Below are 22481 nucleotides of genomic sequence, written 5' to 3'. Positions count from 1 at the left end.
TTTGCTTTATTTATGAATCTTCTAAAGATTTTGGATTTTGTGGGATCATCTTCCAACCTCATGTTTTTCTGTCATTTGAAGAGATAATAAACAGTCAATCATTTCTCGTGGCTCTTGTTCATTTTGTTCATCTACGATTACACGTAAAGAATAAGGTGTGCAATTTTCTGTCATTTTTGCACCAAGGAGGATATCAATAAAGGCCGAGTGCAAATTTATTATGTTTGTAAAAAGTCACCAAGATGAGTAAATGGTAACATATCCAAAGTGATGTTTCTACTTACAGTTTTATTCATTAAATATAATTTATCTTCAATGCCAATTTTATTCCTCCTATCATTCCCTGTGACCTACTGAAGCCTTTGAGCGGTCCGCTCTGGTAAGGAGCAGTACCGGACGGTCCAGTTAATTCTGGCGAGCGTTTAGCTTAGCTCCCCTCTGAACTAGTACACCTGCTGCACGTGGAACCAGCTGTCTGTTTGTGACAACCACCTCGCCAAAACACCAAGTTGTCGATGTTGCATCTTTTATTCAGAAACTACATTCTTTTTTGTCATCCAAATATTTCACATCTATCAATCCAACACCAATAAAATGTGTTCCAATAGATATGTTTTCAGAATAAATTGGAATGATTGGTTTATCTTGGGAAAAATGTGTTTTAAGTTATAAGTATTGTAAATTGCAGTAAACTCCTGCTTTAGTCACTCAACTTAAATATGAGTGGTTGCTATACTGCTTTGGTAAAAAGCTTGTTTTGTTGGTGATGTTGATAACTGAAGGAGCCACAGGACGGTGGATATGAGTCAGCGATATAATGGGGTTCAGTGACTCACTCTAGTGTGATTGTACCAACTACAGCTTAGAGGCCTGAAACTCTCATGAGTGCTTTGAAGGAGGACTTCCTGATGAGAATTCAGACTTAAAAAATCAAGATAAGAAGTCTGCTAAAAGTGATTGATTGATACTAACTAGATCAGACAGAACATGAACAATAGATGTTTTTTATTCACTATCACATCACCTTGTTTTATTTATTTATTTATTAGCTAATAATTAAGCAACATACCAGCTGCTTTGGACAATTTAGGATATTTTTCAGCTTTTTAGGCTAATTTGGCATTTCGCTAATATTTTAGCCAGCTATCAACTTCAGTGTTTTCAGCTATTAGCTTTAGCATTTTTAGTTTTCAATTTCAGCATCTTCAGCTATTAGCACTAGCGTCTTCTGTGGCCAAATTCAGTTTACATCATTCACACTAGCATTATTGCAGGTAATGTTGTATATCTAGTTTTTAAAATGTTCTATTATTATTTTTTTTGACTGAAGATTACAGAAATGAATTATTTAACATTGGCTACGTGTGTCTTTCTGGAAAACCATGAATCTTTACGTTTAGGGTGTGATTGTTAGACTTTTTCTCTTAGCCTACAAACCGACCCGGCCCCCCATCAGAGAAGAAAACAGTGATGTGACCCCCACAAGAACAATTTTGGGACCTCTGTTTTAACTAAGTATTTAAAGACCCACTTTGATCATCCTTGATCTGTAGAAAACTCGTTCCCAGAGGTCTTTTTAAATTATGAATTTTTAAATTAGCCAAAATCTAATAACCTGTGTCATTTTCCAGGACATAGTATCTGCAGAGCAGCAGGGGTTCATAAGAAATTCACCTTTGAGTTCTGGGCTGGACTGTTGTTGTGGAGCTGGCCGCCATCCCCCATTACTGAGAGTTCTAAGAAGAAACCTTGTGGTCCAGCCAGCGTATTTTCTATGTGCGTTTCTATGTTTGTTTTTGATAGAGTTGTACATACATTTATCTCATATTTGCTTTGTATGATTTTAACCTTTTTTCTCTTTCTGCTCATTTGAGGTCGTGCTCAGCTGGTATCTGGAAGGTTGCAGTCATCCTAAGCTGAAGGCTGTCTGGAGGCTGACACATTACAGATACTCAAAGATGCTGACGCCGATCTATTGCATTGAACTAAGACAATAATGATAGTAGAACCAGTTTGAGGCTGTTTTTCCTTCCACACCTTGAGAGCAGCAAATGTAAATAAAGTAAGACCGCCCCTGAAAGGTTATAAATAGGGAAACCCTGAACCAAGATCTTCAGAGCGGGTGGAGACTGGTTTGAATTGTATTTGGCAAAAGCATTACAGCCAAAAACATGCAAAGTCTTTTTGCTTAATTAAATGATTTTTTTCTGAAGGAAAACACACACAAAAAAAACTTGTTTCCAGTTCCTACAGGCAAATTGTTGTCTTTTTTACTGGTAGAGTGGTCACTAACTTTTTCTTTTCTTATTTTCCCAATGAACAAGCTCTTTTGAAGCTGTTATTGTCTTTGTAGAACAGGGGGGTCAAACTCAATTGCACAAAGGCCCTAAAAACACCTTGTGTCACGGGCCGAACAGGATAAATATTTATTGAACACTCTAAAACTACATTTTTAAACTTTAAAAACATAACTTTTTAACATAATTATGAACTCGATATATAGCACTACCTGCAATAATGCTAGTGTGAATGCTGCAAGCTGAATGTGGCCACTGAAGATGCGAGTGCTGATAGCTGAAGATGGTGAAATTGATAGTCAGACTGTCCTACAGTGAAAAGAAAAGTCTACATCTAGTTTTATTAACTAGTTAGTAAGGATAAAATGATTCTTTGTGAATTGCTTAAAACTATTCAAACTCATCAACATGTTCATCGTTGCAGAAAATTAAAAAAATTGGTTTGTCTCGACCTGTGCCTGAATTTAGAAATGCAGAGCAGATGCCATTTCTCAATGCAGGCTTGCTGTGAGTGTGCATGCGTTTGTAAGTGTGTGGGTCACGGACTGGCTGTGTGCTCTTCAACTGCGCTGCCCTTCTGGGAAATTCCTTAACTCTTTGGACTGGAAGTTTCACAAAACGCCCAGGTAACGGTGGACGCGGACCACTGTGAAGCGGTGCAGAACGGGGGCCGCTTCCATTAGGTGCCCTTGTTAACCTATGTCAGGGGTGTCAAACTCAATCACACAGGGGGCCAAAATCTACAACACACAGTAGGTGCCGTGCCGAACAGGACAAACATTTATTGACAACATAAAAAATAGTTAAAACTTTTAAAACGTAATTATTTTAGCATAATTATGAATAAAAACAGACATAAATATTATTCTAGAATAAATCAACCTAAACCTTAAATAACTTTCAATATTTTGCTCTTCATAAAATATGTATAATGTAAAAATTGGAATGTTACAAGATAACGTTGGGACGTTAATAATAACAATAATATAAAATGGCGAATCCGACAGAAGTGCCTGTCGACTGTGTGGAAAAATGCACGTCTGGTGTTAATTGCAGAAGAGAGCGGATGCTGTGCACACTCTGCTCCGAGGTGCTTCTGCGTCCAGTTCAAACCTAGAGTAAGTCAATCCTTCCAGGATTTTGCAATGTTGCGATCGCAACTATTAACACAAATTCAAGCAAAGTTGAGACTTTTTCCTCACTCTGAAACTTTACATTTTCATTACAACTTTACTGCAACTTTGACTAATCTACCGCGACAACAGTCATGGGTGACGACGCAGTTTCTCTTCTTACTCCTTCTCGGGAGCCGTGCTCTTTTTTGTTTAACCCTCCATCACACAGAGCACAACATGAACTGATTATGAAAGAATTTTTGATCATTTCAGAATTATGAATTTTTTTCTTTTTTGACCAGCTCAGTGGCCTTGTGGTAGAGTGTCTGCCCTGAGATTGGAAGGTTGTAAGTTCAAATCCTGGCCGAGTCTTACCAAAGACTGTAAAAATGGGACCCAGTGCCTCCCTGCTTGACACTCAGCATTAAGGAGTTGGATGGGGGGGTTAAACCACCAAATGGTAACCAAGCACGGCTGTGTCTGCAGCTCACTGCTCCCCCAGGGGATGGGTCGAATGCGGAGAACAGACACAGGTGTGTGACAAATAGTGGGACTTTAACTGTAACTTTTATTTGTATTGAATCATTTGTGTTATTTAGATAACAGTTTGATGTAAGGGGCAAAAAGAAAACATACTTGGCCGTCAAATACCTTTAATTTATTTTTTTGAAAAAGAAAATTGCAACAATTAAAATTGTGACTTTAAAACTCAAATTGAATCGTGGCTTGACAGAATCGCTATATCCCTAATAATTTGGTATAAATATCGCTTGAGCCATGTTTGTTCCTTAACTTATGTCTGCACTGAGAAAACAGACATGTTCATGTCCTCAAGGGTGTGAAGAACTGTAAAGTGTTATGAAAGAAGAGTACATCTGTGCAGACAGACACTGTTTCATGTGCTGTATTGTACAATAGTAGTGTTGGAAAGAAGGCCTGGAGTAAGCACGTTATTCTTTGAAGTACTCTTCTAATGCATCATTCTTTTATGTTTTATCTGGGGAGACGTCCAACAAATGAGTGAGGATCTCCACTGTTCTTTTGGAGGCTGCTCTGAAGTTATCAGAGCTGACGCACCATCTTTATTTTATCAGCTGTAAAAAATGTTTGCAATCTTTTTTGAGGCAGAAGTTTTGCCCATACGTGAAGTGAGGCAAATAAGTATTTGGTAGTGGTCAAAAGTTGTCTCACTTTAGAAGATGAGAGATCTGTGATGTTCATCATTTATACACTTAAACTGAGAGACAGAATGCGAAAAAAACCCAATTTGAAATCAATCTGAGATCTGCCCTTTTGGGGAGGGGTACTGTAAGAGTTTTATTGGTTTGTTTGGTTTGTATTTGGTCATGTTCTGAGCTGCTCTGTTCAGTGACCGTTTTTGGTTCTTGCTGGGGTTTTTGTCATGTTTTGGTTAATTTATCAAATGTTTTAAGTTCCTGTCACCAAGCCTGGTCTCATGCGTTTGGGCCCACCACCACCACCAGTTCCTGACACTTGTGTTGGTCTAGAGGAGAGAGAAGCAACTCCAGGCATCGATGTTTTCCAACATACCCTGCACTCTGGCATGGTGTACTTGGTTGGACACACCTGAACCAGGTAATCAGTCATGAGTAGGGCCTGGATATCATGCAGACACTGCTGCCCTCGAGGCCTGGAGTTGACCTAGAGACTTTGATGCAGAGACAGGAGGCAGAGCTGGAGGTAGCAGAGAAGAAGATGTTGAGATTCTGTTTGGGAGAGATCAGGATGGATCACAAATGAATCCATCAGAGGAACAGATCACTGTAGAGGTTCTGAAGATCAATGCAGGGAAGCAGATGGAGTTGTTTGGACACATTGAGAGGAGGAACAATGATGATGCTGGTGAAAGAATACATATTCAACATTAGCTTCACCTTCAGCTCACAATCTGCTGTTTATCAGCTTTTCCAGATTCTCTGAGTCTTTGGCTCTAAGGCCTTAACAGATGGTAGCTTATAAAACTTCACTCCACACCACAGTCTTGTAAAAAATCTCTGCCATCAAATATTTAAGAGCTCTTCCATTCCCTCCATTTTCCATGGAAAAGGCAAATAAATGCAAGACATGCCATCATTTTTTGTCTGGATTTTCAAAATGCAGATTGTTTCCTTTAATGTTTCTGCAAAAAGAAGGAAACACTTTTAGACTTTTTCCCTCACACACAAATCATCCAGTAAATATCCAGAAGCAGCTTATACTCTAGAAAATAAATTCAAGATGTAGTATTGTTATTCCTTGCTTATCAAGTTTTTTTTTTAATTGTAAGTTTATGCATTTGGAAACTGCCCAATTGAAAATCTAGAGAATACCGATTACAGCAACAAAAACAGCACATTTATTTAAGCTTTTGGTTATCTTCTATCTCTTATCATAAGGCTAAATGTCAAGTGCAAAGCTTTCAATCCATTATTGTCATTTAATAAAAAGAGATTTTTTTTACCCATAAATATTCTCATAAATGTTTGCAAAGATCAGTGTGTCCTCAGATTCCTGCAAGTTCCTGTTATGTGTTTATAGTGAAACAAGTACAGTCTTATTATATCTGGTATCACATATAAAAAAAATGTTCATTTACTTGTGCCTCGGTAGAAAGAACAATACAATATGTCACTTAAAATAAAGAAAAACTAAGGGTTTATTCAGCCTTGATGAGTCAATTTCGTTGTACTGTCGATTGGCAGTAAATAAAGATGGACAAAGCGCCTGTGACATCATCCATCCATCCATCTTCTTGACCGCTGCTTCCCTTTCGGGGTCGCGGGGCGCCGGAGCCTATCCCGGCTGCTGATGGGCGAAGGCGGGGTACACCCTGGACAGGTCGCCAGTCTGTCTCAGGGCCTCAATCACACACATTCACTCTCACAGTCACACGTAGGGGCAATTCAGAGTCACCAATCAACCTATGTAGCATGTTTTTGGACAGTGGGAGGAAGCCGGAGTCCCCGGCGAAAACCCACGCATGCACGGGGAGAACATGCAAACTCCACACAGAAAGGTCCCAGCCGGGAGTCGAACCGGGGCCTTCTCGCTGTGAGGCAAGAGCGCTAACCACTGCGCCACCGTGCAGCCCATGCCTGTGACATCACCCAAAGAAAATCAAATCACCATTTTTCTGTGATACAAACGTTCCAATGTTGGACCCAGATGACGTTAGTAAGCAATGATTGGTCTGAATCAACATTTCTATGGCGACCACTCTCGCTAAAAGAGACTCAAAGCGAGCACGGGAGAATCTGTCAATCAAACGTTTGGGAAGGGGGGGAATATATAATAAAAAAACATGTTAAAGAAAGGTATCAGAGCAATAATGGTTATTCTGACAAACAGAATGACTGAGTAACAGCTGTTTATTTCTCTATCGAAGTTTATGGGATTTCAGCTTTCTGGGACCAACGGGTACTTCCTGTTTGGAACACCAGGGGCGAGGTCCAGATTGAGTCCTGAACCTTGTGTTTGCCGTCCTGTTTCAAAAGCTTGTAACTAAATCATGCAAGTAAAGATCTCTTCAGTCATGGGCCAGGATATATGAGGGCGGGGCAAAGCAATGAAAGAAAGAATGATGGAAGTCCTTCACCTTACAATCCTTATCAGGATAGATCACTTTTTTACACTTTAGATTTTTCGGATCAATTTTGAACATCTGGATCAGTGTCAGGTACAACACTGTTTTCTGCTTCTAGAAATTCATCCACATTTCAATGAGTTGTTGTGTCTCATTGTTGGTCCATATTTCTCCGTGGCTCATCAGCTGCTACCTTCCTACTCTGTATACATCCCATAATGCCTGGCTATGTGGCCGTTTTGGTCCAGTTGTTCCACTCCGAGCATGGAGCCTATTAAGACTGACGAAGCTCCATGTTCAAACTCTTCTTATTGGAAATGAGGCCAAAGCACATCAACAGATGGGCCAGGAAGGGGTTCCTGGTCCTGGACCAGGAACTTTGGTGCATTTAAACCATAAATTTCTTCTGGAATACCGAGTGAAACTCTTTCAGTTTAAGAAAACCAAATGTGTCCCGTCTGAACACACCCTAAATTTAATTAAACATATATCTACCTGGATGCTCCTCCAAAGTTAAAGTGGCATCAAGATAATGTAACATTATATAACTTCAAATCTTTATTGTCTCAGAATAATAGTTTTACTCTAATTTGTTGGACCAATGTGAGACCTCAAAATGTCCAACTATGGATCTAAGAAATTCATATTTTTGTTCTGAAAATGTAAAGATTCTCCTCCAAGCTGAAACAGATTTGTTAGAATTCTCCTCCAGATCTATCCTAGAACAAATGTATTGGATGTGGGTGAAGGACGTGATTACACAGCCATAGATGAACAGATGCAAAACATGTAACAGAGCTGAGTAGAAAGCGGCTTGACTGACAGAAAGAAAAGGAAAGATAAAAGGCAATAATTTATGGAAGAAAAAACAAAAATGAAAATCTTTTGAAGCAGCGAGTGAATGGATTTCTTTTGATGGGGTTTTCTAAATTACACCCCTTGCTCCTTATTAAAATGAAAGAGTTGGACCTCTATTACTCCCCAATTGAAAATAATGTAGCTCTTTTATATAGACCTTGACAATTCAGGTGAAGTCTGAAGCAGAAAGAAGGAAACACAGCTGTAAACCTCTTCCTTCCATTCGTCCTCCTTCCCTACCCTTCTCCATCCATCCATCCCTACCTCCCTCTATTATCCATCCATCATCCATCCCTCTACCTTCCTTCCATCCATCCATCATCCATCCGTACATCCCTCTACCATCCATCCATCCCTCCATTAATCCATCCATCCATTCCTACTTTCCTCTACCTACCATTCATCCCTCCATCCCTACCTCCCTATACCATCCATCCATCCATCCCTACCTCCCTCTACCATCCATCCATCCCTACCTCCCTCCACCATCCATCCATCCCTACCTCCCTCCACCATCCATACATCCTTACTTCCCTCTACCATCCATCCATCCCTACCTCCCTCTACCATCCATCCATCCCTACCTCCCTCTACCATCCATCCATCCCTACCTCCCTCTACCATCCATCCATCCCTACCTCCCTCCACTATCCATACATCTTTACTTCCCTCTACCATCCATCCATCCCTACCTACCTCTACCATCCATCAATCCCTACCTCCCTCTACCATCCATCCATCCATCCATCCCCACCTCCCTCCACCATCCATACATCCTTACTTCCCTCTACCATCCACCCATCCATTATTCCATCTTGCTTTGCTGTGTTTGTTTTCAGTTAAAAATAATAAAGTATGAGCTTCCTGTCGTTAATTAAGAAGGCTGAAAATAAACATGGCTTTTACTGGGAAGGACTTTTTGTCCACCAACAAAGTGGTGGTCCATTTGAGGCCATTAACATTTAAATGTCTGCCACAATTGATTGGCCTAGTTTGAATGGCAATTTTAACACACAAGCGACTCCTCTTATTCTCCATCAGCAGTGATGTTGTCTCAGCATCCCATCACAAAGACTTTGCAAATTATGTTGTCACCATTCGCTGCTTCTACTGTCAGACTCTTGAACAGCTCTTTTTATAATAGCATGACACACAGAGGGCCTCAATGCCATAGGCTATTTTAAAATCACTCTTCAGTGTTTATTATGGCCTGCTTTTGAAGACCATGTCCTTTTTTGTTTTCTGTTCCACACACAGCATCTAGATGTTCAGAATATCCTTCATAGCTAACAGCTCTCTAACAATGACGGCGATCCTTGTTTTATATTTTCTTTAAATCTCTTTGAAAAGTAAAGTTAATTGAAGAATTCTTCATCTGAGTGAATATTCTCTCATTTCTATTTGAGCCACATTAATAGGCTGTTACCCGTCCCTGCATCCTTTTATCATAATCCTTTTTGTTCGTATTAATTTAATCTTTAAGAATATTTCATTTCATGGCCAACATTTTAAAGTTATTTTGGGCTTTGTAGTATCAGTGAAGCTTTACCAGGGAGCTCACAAGATTTAATTGAACAAGTTTCTGGTGAAGGTTTAAAAGTGTCCTCAAAAGCAGCATTTTGTTGAGGAATTGGTTGTTAAATTACATTGTTGTTGCATTGTTATTTTGCTAGTAGGTTAAACGTAAACAGGCTCAATGACTTTGTAGCTTAGAAAAAGAAAAGAAAAGAAAAACTGAAACATTTAACTAGGATTTAACAACTCAATTGTTATGGAAAATGTTCATTTTTGTACATTTGAAATGTTAATATCCTGATAGTTTGTATTGACCTTGCTGCATTTTTCAATATTTTTTTAAAAGCAAATCAAACCAAACAAAATAAAGTCAAAGAAAATCTCACCAAACAAAAGAAAATCAAATCAAACCAAATCAAATCAAAGTAAATCAAACCGAAATAAAACCAAGCCAAATTCAAGATTCAAGATTCAAAGGATTGATTGTCATCTGCACAGTAAGGTAAACGGTTTCCCTGTACAATGAAATTCTTCCTTTGCAGCTCACTCTGAATATCATATACAAGGTTAATAAGAAAAAAAGATAAAAATATAAAAATAAGATAAAGGATATTTACAGGATGACTAAAAGAGCATAGTAGCTGTTATTGTTTTTTTTTTTTATTTTTATTTAACCATTATTTAACCAGGAAAAAATCCCATTGAGATCCATCGATCTCTTTTTCAAGGGAGTCCTGGTCAAGAGGCAAGAAATACACACACCCAACAGGTCATATTAAAACACTCTAAAAATAAATGAATATGATGAAATAAACAGAATAAAACAGTAAATAATTAAAAACAATTACAGATTAGTGATTTTGTTTCCAGGTCCTTCATTATAACATTAAACTGAGGCAAAGTTGTGAGCTTTGAAAGCTGGATTGTTGTTACAAAATATAAGAAATAACCAATAAGCAATAAACTATGCATATGAAATGACTAAAGATATTTACAAATCAAATCAAATGTTATTTACAAAAAGCGCTTTTCATAACTTTTAAATGAAATATAAAATAAACTTAAGGCTTTGGTCTGCTGTGAGGAAACAGTTTCGGGGAATCTCTTCACCACCAGAAGTCAACTCAGCTACAGAAACACCACTACAGCGCCCACACAGACTGGAACAACAACGGGGTCCACTCCGCCATGACGCTTCAATGTAGAACTACAGCCGCCCCAGTAAGGGTGACAACAGTGGCAGCGACCCCAGACCAAGCCAGCAAGCCCTGGCAAAGAGAATCCCCACAGGAAAGACTGGGACTAAAATCAAAGTAAGATGCTAAAATTAACTATATATAGCATTACCTGTGATAATGCTAGTGTGAATGCTGTTAGCTGAATGTGGCCACTGAAGATTCCAGTGCTAATAGCTGAAGATGCTCAAATTGATAGCTGAAAACGCGGAAGTTGATAGCCGAGATTGCTGAAGTTAATAGCAACAAAAACACTGAAGCCCAGAGCTTGCTAAACTATTAGACAAATGCAAAATTAGCCTACAAGATTGGGAACATGTCTAATTTAGCTAAAACAGCTAGCATGTGGCTGAAATACTAGCTACACTCCAAAATAGCATAAAAAAGAAAAAAAAAAGCCTAAATGAGCCAAAACCGCTGGATAAAGTTAATATTTTAGCTAAACTCCAAATTAGCCCCCCCCCAAAAAAAAAGAAAGAAAAAAGCCTATATTAACCAAAACAGCTAGCATGTAGCTGAAATATTAGCTACATTTTAAATTAGCCTAAATAGCTTAAAAGTTGAAGAGATATGTGGCTAGCTAATAAGCTAAATAGCTGAAGGAGCCAAAGAGCTACGGACATCCCAAAATGTACGGAAGAAAAATAATAAAGAAATAATGAGAATAAAGTGAATGCTGACTCAGCATCTAAGTGGTTAAAGCTCATAACTGGTGGATGAGGTTTGTTCCAGACCTGAGCAAGAAGCAGAAAGGCAGGTGTGGAGTGAAATGTACGGTTTACTTGTCTTGTGATCCCTGCTGCCCCTCTCCCCCTCCCAGAGCTAACTTCTGCTGTGCATCACATAGCTGTCTGGCACACTTTGGCTGTTTCTGCCCATTATCTGGGTAGAAGTAGTGCTTTCAGTTTGCTTTTTTACCGCAGGAAATGTGCATTTTGCTGTACATCCATTCTCGACCAAGCTGCTTCCAGCTTTGACATAACAAGTTTGAAGTTTTTTATGTCTCAACTAGTCTGGCCTGGTCTCCATGACTCCTGACAAAACTGAGCTTTGCAAAAAAACATTCATAAAGTAACACTGGTTGCTAAAATGATGATTATAATTTTTGTCTTAGTAGAATTTTGGTTAGTGCATGCTTTATTAGATCTCCAGGAGATGACGTCACACAGGGTCGCCCCCCTCCTGCCATATTGGCAGGAATCAGGCCAAGTAATTGAATCGGATGACTGCCGTGGTGAAGGAGGCTAAGTTAGCAAGTGCTAACGTAGCAATCAAAGTGTGGATCCTAAAATATATATTTATTTTGTAGGAAGAAAGAATGATAATCCATACAGTCCTGACTTTATTCAGTCTATTTTCAACTATCTTCCATCTCCAGAGAAGAGAAAAATAAAAATGACAACCAGACATGTCAGACAAGCTAATGTCAACAAACAGCACTGCCACCCTGCTGCTAGCCATGCTAATGTTACACTGCTGGAATATAACACTTACCCTTCCAGTGATGATGCGGGGATGTTTTGATTGAACATTCCACAGCTGAATGTTCGAAACAAACCCATGTTTGTGAATGTTTGAGTGAAGACAGACAATGCACAAAAACGGGACATTTAAATAGCTTAACAGAAACAGAACCAACTTAATTAGTGAAATAAACTTTTAACTTCAACAACTGAAAAGACTAACAAACTAAAGTATGTAAAAAGAGATACGAAAACACACATAGTGGCGGATTATACCACCTTATAAACATGGAGAAAACTCAAAACATATCAGAAGGAGGGCTGCATGGTGGGGTAGTGGTGTCAGAGTTGAGCCCTCTATTTCTACCTCTAACCACCAGAGGGAGCTCTCGCCTGAGTATTAACAAGCTCTGCTCTCTTCCTCTACTACATCTCCCATGATCCATCTCTCTCTTGTGTAAGCCTTCCTCGGCTGTTTCTCATCACCTCATCACAACCCTGTATATATGTCACTCTCCAACCTCTGCTCAGTGCGAAGTCTTGTTTGGTCCTCTTACAGTCTGAGTATACCTTCTCTGTGTGATTCTCCGTGTTTTTTATCTCTGCCTGTCTCCTCGGTTTCCTGCCTGCCTCCTACCTCGACCCACACCTGGACTCTGACCGCGCTTATGTCTTGCCCTTGTTCATTAAATCAGTTGCACTTGGATCCAATGTCTCAGCCTCTTCGTCAGAAGTGGTTAGCACTCTTGATTAAAAGTGAGAAGGATCTGGTTCTGGTTCATCCTGTGTGGAGTTTGCATGTTCTCCCCATTCATGAGTGGGTTTTCTCTGGCCTCCTCCCACAGTCCAAAAACATGCTTGTTCTTTGAAGACTGTAATTGTCCTGAGGTGTTATGGTCCTGCAACAGACTGGCAATCTGTTCAGGGTCTACCCCTTCATTTAACATCCATCCATCCATCCATCTTCTTGACCGCTTCTTCCCTTTCGGGGTCACGGGGATGCCGGAGCCTATCCCAGCTACTGAAGGGCGAAGGCGGGGTTCACCCTGGACAGGTCGCCAGTCTGTCGCAGAACCCCTTCATTTAACAGTAGCTGTAAAATGGATTCACTAGATTCAGAGGAAGGATTCAACTAAATAAATTTCAATTTTATTTATATAGCTTAATATCACAAAACAATTGTCTCATTGGGATTCACGCCAGAAATTTTACAGAAGCAGCAGGTCAGTTGTAAAATATAAAAAATAGCTAAAAACTGTAGAGACTAAATGAAACTGGTTATCCCTGCCCTAAGACCCTCCTTCCTGGTAAGAGAAAAACTCCCAAAAAACCTGATTCAGGAAAATATTTACCAGGACTGTTAAAGAAGAATTACCTTTCTAACTTTACAACTACATATTTGAGTAGAGTTCAGCCAGATAGGACTGGGGGACAGGGGGGGGCGAGGTCCACAGCTAAGATGAGCCAGAGGCGTGGTCCACGGCCAAGACCAGGAGCAGAGATGATCGACCTAGAATGGGTGGATCGATTTGTCCAGAACAGCTGACACCACCAAAACCAAGACTTGACCTTCCAGCTGAAAGAAAAAAGTACACAAATAACATTAACACAATGCATGGCAACCCAACAAACATGAAACAAATAAACATGACGTTCGTTGTTTCAAGCCCCCCCCAAACACACACACACACAAACCTGGGTAGATGGCGCTGGCCAAACTGCCTCGTTGGTGTGTTTCAAGGCTGTCCTTCCTGATTGGTTCTTTTGGGCTCACAGCTCCAGGAGCAGAACCTACACTACACCTACCTACACTGAACAAAGCTGTGCACAAAATATGTGAAAAACACAAAAAATGTAACGATTTAAACTAATTTAATGTGGGTTTATTTGAGTCCAGAAAATAAAAATTTTTAAATTAAAAACTTACTGAACTGAAGAAGAAAATCCAATGAGCAGTGTATGCTGCCTTCACAACCTGAACTATTTCTACAAACTAGTGATTGATAGACAGTATATATTGATTGACCGACCAGTTAAGGACATTAACCGTTTATTTTTTTAATGTTAGACTTCCCGTTAAACTCTAGAGAGAGGGACACTCAAAACAATTGGGTTATCCTTTGTTTTAGTCTTAAATCACAAAGTTTGTTTTTTCTGAGGATTGTTAAATCAAGAATAGATTTGAAATGTGTTGTGAGGCATGGACTTGAATTCAGTGTCTGTTTAAAAACCTGTGGTTGTAAAAAAAAAAAAAGCCGATGTCATTCTGTTTAAAATTCTCCGTCTTCCACCAATAAAAAAGCAGCGCTAGACATGAATCAAATAAATCTCTTCCTGCGCTGTGCCTGAGGGGGTTCATCAATGACAAATGGCCCCCAACCAACCCATCTGAGACGCAGGTGAAGAAAAAGCCACACTCAGCGCTCTGATGTCTCATCTGATCTCACGCGGTGGCCGTGTCTGTTTGTGTCTTTTGTGACAGACAAATGTGGGAGTCTTATGAAAAATGGTTTGGTGTGAGATCTTAATGAGAAGCTGCTCACCTAGTTATCTTCCTGCTGACGCTGCTGTGGAAGCATATGGACGCTGCAGCCAGGAGCTGCATTAAACAAATCCAGCCTTTGTGATGAGCAAAGGGGTCATGTGTGTTTGAGGGAGCGGTCTATTTGATGGTGTAATGCACGTGTCAAAGTCAAGGCCCGGATCCTTAGGCCAGCAACTTAAGGTGTATTTTGGATTTTGATTGTGTTTGACACCCCTGGTGTAATGCATGTTTTAGTTGCATACACCATTAGTATGCATACATGTTTGCATGTGGATGTCACGAGTGGTGGGTTCCAACTCTTTAAGAGATCGGATGCTGTGCAGGAGTCAGGACGACCAGGTTCAACCATTTCAGGGGGATGATAGTTTATTTTGTTCACAGGGATTACAAAAATATATAAAAAGATTAATAATAAAAAAAAATAAAAATAAAAAAAAAAGGAGAAAAGTCAATAAAAAACATCCAGGCACTAATGGTCCACTCTGACATGCTTGTCCAAGGAGCATGCAGTCCAAACCCAGTCTAAAACACATAAAAACCAAATAAAACCAAGATAAGTCAATTAAATCCAAAAGCATGCAATAAAACAATAATCTAAAAAGAGTTCAGAAAGGTCTCCTTGGATAGTTAAGAAGCGGGGAGACAGAGAGGGTACTTGGCTCAGAAAGGGGTGGGTCGCAACCACACCCCTCTGCTGCTAGTCTTCTACACACCCCTCTCCACCTCGCTGCCTGCTGCTACCTGGGAAGGCCCAGCTGATGACCCAGCTGCCTGTGGCTCCGGCGGATGGGGTAACCCCCCCCGGGGTTACCAGAGGCAGCTCCCCTTTGTCCTCCGCGTCCATCCTGTGCCTGGCATCCTTCCCCCTCTCTGGCTCTGCTGCTAGTCCTTTTAAAAGCGTCCAACATTGAGAGCCACCTTGTCCCACACCTGTTGCTCATTAGTTCGTTGGTGGGGCATTCACTGGCCCTCAGAGTCAGTTTGAACAGAGCCAGAAAATAAAAAAAAAAACAGGTAAAATACATATAAGAAAATTAAAAATCCACCCTGTGACATCCCCCCATGGTAAAATATTGGCAGTCCCTGCCATAGTAAACATGATGATACTGGCTATACTCTTAAAATAAATCTCAGCATTATGGGCCACCATAGGTGTCTGCTCCAACCAATTCAGGTGAGAGCACAAGGTCTCCTTCAGCTTGTGGTAAAGCTACCCTTACATCCTACAGGTTTACCTTTAAAAACCATACTTTGAACCTCCAAAGGAGGCATCAACATTCACTTATGGAGGGACAACTGGACCGCCCTGCTTCCTAGAAGCTTATTTGCCTTCCACTCCCACACATTGGAGGAGGCATCCAAAAACTGGCAGAAAATTAAAAATCCAGCCTGTGACATGGACAATTTTTGATCTGTTAAAATGTCCAAAAATTCCCATGTTTGAGAACAAATGCTGTATCTTCAGAAGTATTTGTCACGTTTGGTCGTAGTTTGGCCGAAGATGCGACTTAAGCTACAGGCTGATTTACACTCATCCGTCTGCAGTGTGTTCTTGTTTGACTTGTGTTGACACAAAAAAGAGAGAACATTTATTAATCAATCGCAATGTTTACATCAGCTCAGTCAAGTCTGTGTCTTTAGCCCATCCCTCTACAAGCTAAACATAGGAGTTCTAGTTCCAGTTGTCAGCGCGTCAACTTCTTGGTAAAAATCCGGAGAAACAAGAACCAGTTCTGGTTAAACTTCTGTTGTACTTACATATGAAAACTTTATTAAATTTTACTTTATATTTATGGTGGTATCATTACACACGTTAACACAACGGATACCACCAATGTCAATTTCGTAATGGACGACAAAAGTTTAATTTTGAAAGTACACAACTTCATTTGTAACATAAACATTCATTTTATAATAGGGGTGTCCAAAGGCCTCCAGGGACAGCGTCCCACAAGTTTTCCAACCAACCTGCCGTTGAAGCTCCTTATTGGCTAAACACACCTGATCCAGGTAATCAGTTAGTTAGCACTTGCAGTGATATGTTTTCTGGTTTGCCCTTTGGTCCAGCACTTCCTCGCCCTGGATGGGAGTCGGTCCAGGCCTCAGTACTGGAGTGCAATCCACACTGGAGCCAGGCTCAGAGGAAGAGGGCTGAGAAGAGCTGGATCACCAGGCTGGACACTCTCTCCCCACACGGCCTCAATGAGCGCCTGCCCTTTACCCCCTGCATTAACATCCCCCCCAGGGGGGGTTCCTCTAATCCTAACCCGGTCCAGAACCCCTAACCTTAACCACAGGGGGCGGGCCCTAACCCTAACCACTCCCCCTGTGTGAAAAAACTATAGAATTTTAACCCTAACCCCAAGCATAACCCTAAGCCTAACCATAACCCGATTCAGAACTCTAACCTCAACCCCAGGGGGGCGGGCCCTAACCCTAACCACTCCCCCGGTGGAAAACCTCATAATCTTAACCCTAACCCCAACCTTAACCCTAAACCTAACCATAACCCGGTCCAGAACCCTAACCTTAACCCCAGGGGGGCGGGCCCTAACCCTAACCACTCCCCCTGTATTAAAAAATTAAAAAATGTATAATAAATTTATAATGGAGAACAACTTTATTAATCATTTCACTTACTCACCTTCCTGGGATGGGGTGGTCCTGGGACCCTACTCCTGGGGGGGCTGTATGGAGTGTGCATTGACCCTGCCCTCTTATGGAGGGTGGGGTCCGAACACTTATTTTCCTAACCCAGGAGTCTGTAATCTTTAACACTAAAAGAGCCATTCGGTCCGGTCTCTTACAGGTCAAAATCCAGCGAGAGCCAGAAAGTACCATATTTAGAAAAATACAGAATATCTATATTTTTGTAAGTATTAAAAATCATTTAACAAATGTAGATTTGAATTATTACAATAATGAATTACAACAGTGTCTATATGTTTCTACAACTGTTTTTATTTATTTTACTTTTGACAGCAGCACACACAAATAAAATACACGGATTAGGATCCTGCAGCTGCAGCAGAGTAATTTCAAAATAAAATGCAAGCTAGTCAAACATGAAGTATTTATCATTTGGATTTTGGTGCACAACCTTTATTTTTCTCATTTTCTCATTTTTTTTAAAAACTGAGCATTTTATTCTCGTTTTAAACTGCATTTGTTGAAAACTTTAACCACTTTTGAGTAATTCACCAAAATGTAAGAATTATGGAGACTTTTATTTGACTAACCTTACAATAAAAACACAGATTTAAAGAACATTTCCACTCAGGTTGCTGATCCCTGCCCTAACCCAAACTGTTTCCAAGTTTTACATGTTGACCATGTTCTCAAATGTAGAACACAACATTGTATACCTTTTTAATAAAACACCTATCCAAGGATACACCTTTACGCTTCCATGTGCAAATCATAGGAACAAATTATCCGAGATAATTATTATGGAAAACAGTGAACCATTTCCCCTCATGTCAAACAGAGATGGTGTTTCAATTTTCTCTTCATTTAAAAGGTGTCCTTATCTCCACTTTTCTTCTCCCTCAGGCTACAGCCATGTAGTGAGGTGGGATCAAAATGAACCTGGGAGTCTGTCAGCTGTGAGAGCACACACTGAATTCTTTCACAGCGGGCTTTTGTGGCTCACACTTCATGTTGCTGCATTCAGTACCAGAAGACACAATGAGTCAAGTAGCAGTCATTCATGTCATTGGAGCGTGATTGTTTGAGTTTTGATTGGATGTCCTCTACCCCCCCATAATGCACTTTCAGACTTTTAATGCTTCAGCACAAACAAAAGACACTGACTTGTAAAGCCAATGATAAATGCACTGAGTGAATCGGTTCCCATTGATTTCTGCTTTTCATTATGCTGATGCAGGAAATGGGGAGTGTTTCACCAAACGCTGCTCCTATGCATTCCTTTATTAAGTGGAAATTATAACCGTGGGAGGATAAACATTTTCACAGCAACAGTAGTCGAGGTTTAATCTCAGACTTATGTGCTGCAATGTTGTAAGTTGGAAAAGAATCAATGTTCATGTTCAGAGGTTGGTCTAAGAGTTTGTATACACACAGTTTCCAGAGAGTTTAAAGAGTTTGATCTTTGGTATGAGAGTCGGTGTGGTTTATCCAAGGGTTCAGAGATGACATCTATGGTCAAAGATGTTGATTCTTCTATATAATTTATATCAAGCTCAATAAAGGAAAAAAAAAAAAAAAAAAAATCACTTTTTTATTTTTAAATTTTGTGGAGGTTACACCAAAAGTTCCTCACTTTTATCACTGAAAAATTAAAGACAACAATGATTTGTATGTTTTTTTGAGATTTTAAACACAACTAATTGTCATTTAGATCGTTGTCAGTAATTGTCTCCAAATTTATGCCCAAATTCCCACCTTAATCCCTAACTACTAAAAAGCTAGATAGTGCGGGACTATATAGTGCTTTAAAAGCAATTCAATCACTACTTTTCTTTCTCTTTTTCTAAACGGCGGATATGGCGTCACTGTTTTCACAAAGTGAAAATTAAAATAAATAAAAACATTTTATGACGTCTATTTGTGACTCCACTGTGTTCTGATGACGAAAATGTGGACGGTTTATTAGAAAATTACATTTTAACCCTTTATTTTTTTTAAATTTATTTTTTTTTACAAAAATTGTTCAACTGCAATGCATTGTGGTCTATATTTGCTCATGCAGTAAGCATCAGTGCACACTAGTTTTTTTTTCACAGACTTCAGGGAAATTTTTAGGACACTGAATCTTGTAATTGTAGATTTGGACAGCACTATATAGTGCACTATATAGTGCGCAGGGAAGGAATTCGAGCAAAGCTCAGGTCTTATTGTGTGGGTGCTTAGCAACAGTTGCTAGCATCGTTAGCTCCTGTCGTTTCACAGTGTCATCAGAAACGTCCTTAACAACAGTTGATAGTGTCGTTAGTACCCCAAGGAAACTCACATCTGCTGAGGGAGAACATCCAAACCCCACACAGAAAGAGCTCAGCTCGGATTTGAACCAGAGCCTTCTTACTATGAAGAAATAGTGCTAACCACTGCACCACCGTGCGGTATGATCCCACTGTGCAGGATCTATGGATCAAGGAGGAGACCATAAGAGAGTGTGTCAAAAATGTGTCATAGTTTGAACACAGCACTATAAATCAACAGTCCACACACAATCCCTGTTATTCAAACATTCTTTTAACCGCTCTATAATTAAAGCAGATTCTGAACATTTATTTCATTAGTTGAGTTTTTTTTTACTTTAATTTAAGTCTAAATGAAAAAAAAGTAATTTCAGATACTTGTACTCTCAAGTGCATTTCCAGTAATACATTGATTTAACTTAATGTATTAAAAACACATTAAACTTTAGAGTTTATTGGTATTGTCCCTTGTGTTAATTACTTATATTTAAGCACTGTTGCTACAACAATTTAAACAATAATTTAAAAACATAAGCTCAAGTGGTTCTCGTGAGTCAGCATAGTTTTCAAGCCATGAAAATGTTTGAAAACTTCAAAAATGAAATCCTTGACGATACTCTTCCCCCACGACTCATACGGTCTCATGTCCTTTAATATCACAGTGTTCTTTAGTATAATTGTACCAACAGTTGTCACCTAAATCCAGAGCTTGTTGCTGATGGTTTTCTCATTCTGGTGTAGCATGCTACGATTCTTTTTTGACTCGTTTCATTTCGCAAAAGATGAGAAATTAAGGACAAACTGTGAGTCCATTATAATCAGGAATAAAATCCAAGACTTAGACCTCCCAAGGCCGTAAAATACCTTCTTTGGAGATTTTAATGATACATTTGAGAATCTGGCTTCACTTGGATTCAAGAGGCCCAAATGTGACCTGAAGCCCAAAAGGTCTGTTACCTCCCAAGTGCTACCTCTGGATAAGGAAAACACTGGACAACTCCTATGAAGGATTTACGGAAAATGGATTCATCCTAAAAGGTTCCAGCTACCAACAAAAACTGATCAGAGGATTTTTTTTTCAATCGTTTCACAACTTACCACCACAAGTTACTACTAGTCATTACTATTACTCGCACAAGTGGCGTAGTCTTAATATACCCACATATTTTTATTGATTACTGTCAAAATTTGATATGTTGATCTCGGCTGAAGCTGTAACAGTTATAATGACATAGGATATGGACACATAAGAAATTTGGGCGTCGTTAGCTAATAACCTCTGGTGCTAAGGAAATACAAAAATTTACTTTTACCAATTCTTGTGAAACTAACATCAATCGTCAGCAAACGAAAATGGTTGTTATGGAGATAAAACCAACAAAAAACACTTTTTTTCATCAATTTGTCTCATCCAGCTCAGACCAGCCTTACAAAAAGAGAAGTGTGTCTGCGCGTGGGTGTGTGTGTGTGTGTGTGGGTAGGTGGGTGGGTGGGGGGTGTAGCGGATATCAGCAAGTTAGGTTGGGTCACAGGCCGGCAGCAAGAGCAGCAGTGGTGCATTGAACAGACAGTGAGGGCGGTGATGATGTTATATTGTTATTCCCCCAGACCTATACACAATAATAAAAAATATGGTAAAACAAGTGAAAAGAACAACATGTGGAGAGATTTGTGGTCCAGAATCAGTTTTGCTTTATTTAACACTGAGATACTTCTGGACAATTTAGTTTGTAAATACCGAATACGTGCTTTCCAGGCCAGTTTTTCATCAATTATAACCCCAAGAAATGGATTTTATAAATTATTTCAAGTTTCTCCCCATTTATGTGCATGGAAATGTTTTTTTTTACCCATCTAATTACCAAATAACATAATTTTAGTTTTATTAAAATTTTGTGAAAGTTTATTTACATCAAACCACTTCTTCAGTTTTTCCATCTCCGTCGTAACAACTTCTATGAGTTGTTGCATATTATCCCATCATAAAAAACATTTGTCATCAGCAAATAAAACTAATTGTAATACGCTGGAAACCATAAATAAATCATTAATATACATGATAAATAATATTGGTCCCAAAACCGACCCCTGAGGGACTCCACAAACAATGTCCAAACATTGGGAACAAGCACTTCCAACTGCTTCCTGTCCAGTCAAACACTATCCCCCTAATGACATATCGGTCCAATTTATTTATTAATATGCAGTGGTTAATTGTATCAAAAGCTTTTTAGATTGATAAATATTCCAATTACATCCAAATCCAAATCAAAGTGGGCATACAGGCAGAAAGCTGAACAAAAAGGCAACTTTGATGAAGAAATGCTGATGCGTTAACAAACAAACAAATGGAAAGACAAGAGTTGTGGTATAGAAAAGTCAAACAAAGAGATGCACCACAAAGCTGGGCAGGTAAAACAGGTTAATTAACTAAGAAAAGCTGGCGGATGACAAGAGGAAACTGTGAGTGAACAGAGGATGGCAGGACAGAGGTGAGCAACAAATGGACATTTATGGGATTGAGAAGACACTCAAACCACAGACGGCGTGCTTCCATGGACGTTAAACATGTGTTTATGTCTATAGCAGATAAACCGGGAGCGTTTTGTTCTTTGTATCTTCTTTTTTCCCCACTCCCTGCTTGTTTCCTCTTGATGCTCTGCACACCAACACACATCACACGCCTCCCCGTCCATCCCGTTCCCCTCCATCATATTTCTCTCTGTGGAGCTGCCAGCAAAATGGCTGTCTTTTAAATGGCCCACTCAGCGTGGCAAGATGGCTCGCTTATCATCAAGGTCTGCTCTCTGCGCAGACGTCACACACAAACACACAACGCAGAGGATTTATGGAAGGCTATCTGCATCCCCCCAACACAGGCAAATATATGAACACGCGCAGAGGTTACAGACACACCTCCTCGCTCTGAA

The sequence above is a fragment of the Oryzias melastigma genome, linkage group LG18, assembly GCF_002922805.2.
Source record: "Oryzias melastigma strain HK-1 linkage group LG18, ASM292280v2, whole genome shotgun sequence".
Lineage (NCBI taxonomy): Eukaryota > Metazoa > Chordata > Actinopteri > Beloniformes > Adrianichthyidae > Oryzias > Oryzias melastigma.
The sequence above is the reverse complement of the archived record's forward strand: the minus strand, read 5'-3'. Positions refer to the sequence as shown.